Source organism: Amblyomma mixtum, chromosome 2 (assembly GCF_055824585.1).
Source record: "Amblyomma mixtum isolate Tamu chromosome 2, ASM5582458v1, whole genome shotgun sequence".
Lineage (NCBI taxonomy): Eukaryota > Metazoa > Arthropoda > Arachnida > Ixodida > Ixodidae > Amblyomma > Amblyomma mixtum.
This window is the reverse complement of record NC_143013.1, coordinates 44,910,175-44,914,362: the sequence shown is the minus strand read 5'-3', so window position 1 is coordinate 44,914,362 and position 4,188 is coordinate 44,910,175. Positions and strand designations below refer to the sequence as shown.

At 49.9% G+C, this 4,188-nt stretch overlaps 1 non-coding gene across 1 annotated transcript; it reads left to right on the top strand.

Moving 5' to 3' along the window:
* Positions 1-3,914: 3,914 nt before the first annotated feature.
* Positions 3,915-3,987, top strand: TRNAV-AAC (transfer RNA valine (anticodon AAC)). The gene has a single exon. It is a non-coding gene; the product is annotated as a tRNA-Val (tRNA).
* The last annotated feature ends 201 nt before the right edge of the window (positions 3,988-4,188 follow it).

Below are 4,188 nucleotides of genomic sequence, written 5' to 3'. Positions count from 1 at the left end.
AGAAATGGGGAGAGCACAAAGAATATGTCACTGAGAGTCCGGTGAGATGTTCCACGTCTGCCGCCGCAGACATGGAGCAGTGGTCAGTTCGACGGGAGGTCGATGACACGTTCTCCGTCTGCGGCCACAGGCGCAGTGGTGGTGAGGGGCGGTGGTGGATGATTGCATGCAGCGTTGAGTGCAAGCTACCCGACAAAGGGGGGATTAGAAACAGACCGTCGCCGCCTGGCATAAAAGTCTAGCAGCTGCAGGTGACGTGTTACCTGTTCTTCTGATTTCTCTGCGTTTATCTTCGATGCGTGTGACCGGGAAAGCTCACCTCCTCACAGAAACACTGCTGCTCGCAACGACTGCTTCCGGCTGAGTCCGGGTCGTGTGAGAGAGGAGGGCCGCCCCGTCTCGAGGCCAGTCCTTGACCCGGCAAGGCGGGTCAAGTGCGCTACCGAAGGGTCGCAATGTGGGCCATCCTCAGAGGGGTCCGGCCAGCCCAAGGTTATCGGGGCAGCCGGGCGGCCGTGTCAAGGCTGCTCGGCGCCTCTTCGAGGTCACCGGGCGCTCCCTTTCGCTACTCCGTGCCTGTTCGAGGACACCGTGTCGCGCTCCTTGACACGGCCGCCGAGGGTCGGCGTCCGAGCCTGCACGGGTGAACGCAGGAGAGGGCAGGTGGCGGTCGTAGTCGGTTTCCCAATTCGAGCCTTCACCGATCAGGCTAAAATTCGTGGTGGAAAACAAGCTTCTCGAAGAAGAGTGCTGTGCAAGAATAGCTAGCATCAGGCTGCTTTTATGCGACGCCACGAGTTAGTCGCCTTTGCTTCATCACGTTGTACGCTTTTAGTGCGAAAGCTCTGCTTCACGAGGTCTAGCCGGCTCACCGAGTTTGTGCGAAGCTTGACCTTCAAGGTGACCTTAGAAAAACCTAGCATAGCAACATTCCATGCAGAAATAAAATAAATATTGCCGCGACTAGGTTTCGAACCCCCGTTGGCTCAACCAGATCCGCTTCGCTGGCCACTGCATGAGGGCACCATGCTATTGCAAGCAGCCGATCGCGCCTCGCGTTAATGATGATTATGTCCTCAGGCTGAATGGCACATACCCACGGCGGGGGATTGGCCAGGGCAACGTTTATAAACGTTGGGCCAGGGTGCATAGCGGATACAAATGCACTCATGTACAGGGAATGGAGTATATTTAAAATTTTGGGACGCAGAGCTAGAAATTGTACAAAACAAAAAATACGGAGAAGGAAAAGTTGTTGTTGTTCACCTCATAGGATGGCGCATACCCACAGAGGGAACTGCAACACAATCTCGCGCGCTGTGCACTGCACATCGTCGTCTTCATCAACTTCCACCGAACAAAGCTTAACCTGAATCTAATATTGTCGCCAGATGTGTCGACGACCCAGCAAAGCAAAATCAGGAGCCAACCAGGCTGAACACATGCTTTGGCACGTCTACCCAGTTTAGGTACGTCAAAACCCTTCCAATCTTTATTTTATTTTTTGAGTGCTTTCTGATATGTTATGCAGCTTCGTGGCTCTTTCTTATATTTCTCATTTTGCTTGCGTAGTTTTTAGTAACTTATTCTTTCCCCTTTTGCTGCATTTCTCTATGCGTTGAACATGTTTGGGCGTCCGTAACTTTGCAGGCGCGCTTCAGCTTTGGCCCAGCGCGAGAAATTGTGTCGTGTTTGGGCACCTTCCCTCCTGCACCTATAATTTCGACATCAGGCACTCACTGCACGGGCACTCATTACGAAGGACGAGGGCCATCGTTCTGTGGCCGTCATCGCAGGCAGGTGGAGGAAGCCATCCTGCTTTTGTGGTTTCAAAGTCCTCTACAACGCAGGTGCTAAACTAGACGAGGCGGAAATAAGTAAGCGCATATGAACGGGTTTACACGAACTATGGTAAAAAGATGCGCAGTTATTATGTACCGGCTGTATTTAATGAAATTCCCGATGATCTATGTATTGCAAGTAACAAACGTAGGATGATGACTAACATGAGAAATTGGTGTGCAAATATATAGCTGTATATAGCTATAGCCGTATATAGCCGTGTATAGCTTGAGTTCTTTCGTATGTTAAATTGGTGTGCAAACACCAATATGTTAGCATGAGTGTTTAGACAAGAAATGTATGCATATGGAGGTATTTCTCCACCTGCTGCCTGATCAGTCAACAAAATGTGCTTAGGCAGATCAGAATTTATGAATGTGTACGCATACGGACGAATAAAATTTTGATTTCATTTGATCTGATTTGAACTGCACTGGTTACTTTCAATAAGGACAGAACGGATTTGAGAGAGACAGCGAGGGCAGCCTGCGGTGGCGAGAATGCGGACGGTGCCTCAGTCGGCTCCTCGTCCTCCAGGGACCCGGTGTGGCGCCCCAGTGCACCACGCAGGGGCGGGAAAGCGGAGCAGGCGTCGGAAGCGAAGACCGACCCGGTGACCGAGCGCAGAATCGAGGCGCGCGCATTGTCCGCGAGGAGGTCGTCGGCGAACGAATCTGGATCAGGGCGAGCGGTCGCCGGCCAAGGCTGCCGGTCGGCCGAGCGCCTTTCGGGGTCGCCGGGGGAAGACCGCGGCGCCTTGTGTGGTGCTCCCGACGCGCCACGCACCGAACGCACGTCGGAAGGCGGAGGAGCGGTTGTGGTCCCACGGAGGATGCGTTCCAGATCGAAACCGGGACGCAGCGCATCTTTGAGAAAATGGCAGCCGCCCTACGTCATGGCGGCGCTGAAGGCATGGCCGAAAGAGGAGAGGGAAGGCTCGCGGAAAAGCCTCCACAACCTCCAACAGTCCCTGTTCCTTTCGCTGAAAGCGACGACAGGAAGTTGTCGAAGCAGCGAAGTTTATTTACATTCCGTTTTTCTTCTTACTTTATTTTATGCCCTCTCTGTAAACGTATTGCACTTCCCGATGAGGTTCCTTTCACCGGCAATCCGAATTCGCTGTGCAATTCTGTTGAGCGCGCAAGCAATCGCGTTAGATATAAATAATTTGCAAGTCTTTGTCACTCTTACAGATTAAACGAGGATATTGGGATACAGATGCAAATTAGAAAGCCCCAGACGGTATAGGCAGCGTAACATTATCGCTAGGAGCATCCCTAAGGAGAACAAAAGTCGCTCAAATCACTCTTCACTTCTGTCGCCGAAAGAAGTGACCTCGTTGCAGAACACAAATGCAGAAACACGAGTCAAACAATAATGGTTGCAATGACGAAAAGGCAACGCTGGTAATTAAATGTCGGTTTAATGAGAAGGGATAATTTGAGCTCAGGGGCTGAGATTGCTTAAAAAAGCAGTAAGTAGCGTGCAAAAACGTTCTCGCGAGGTTGAGACTAGGTGGCCGCGGCACGGGAGAGACCTTTGCCCTGCACTGGGCGTAGCCAGGCTGATGATATTAATGATGTTTGGCTGGAAACAATGAGGCAAAAGCTAGCTTACATGCTGTCGCACCAGTGTTTTTCTAAACGAGAGTGCACAGTAGCTCACACAATCTCGTTTGGACGAAAGCTTTGTCTCTACAAAAGGTTTCTTGTGAATCTCATGCGCAAAAACATGCAAATTTTGACATACCTTTTAAAACTGCCCCTTTTTTTTTTTTCAAAGAGTAATCCGCCGTTTTTATGCGTTGATTTCATTCCTAAAATGAGCACGAACTGCTAATACATTCAAATTCGGCGCCATATTTTGATGTTGAAAGATTTTGTCGCCAGATGGCGATACTGCCAGAAAACAGGGCAAGCGTGTCAGGCGCCTTGAAAGCTAGTATGCGCTGTCTACCAGCTTTCGACGCTTTGCTGCCAAACAGTACGTAATCCTGATTCTCCACATAAAGAAAAAAAGAAAAAGACACTACTTAATGTGATTGTCATCTTCTCGCAATGCGTGGTCAAGCTGTTCTTGTGGTGTAGTGGTTATCACATCCGCCTAACACGCGGAAGGTCCCAGGTTCGATCCCTGGCAAGAACATGAGTTTTGCTACTTTTTCTTTTTTGCCTAAGCTATTGCGGCGGCCTCGTTTCAGTTAATAATAATAGTATGTTTATTTTCAAAGAACATAATACAGATTCAGGCCTGCCTAAGCCAAATAATTATTTGGCTTGAGGGGCTGTACCTGGCAGTTGGCGACAACAAAACTTGCATATCAACATATAATTTAGAGGGAAAAAA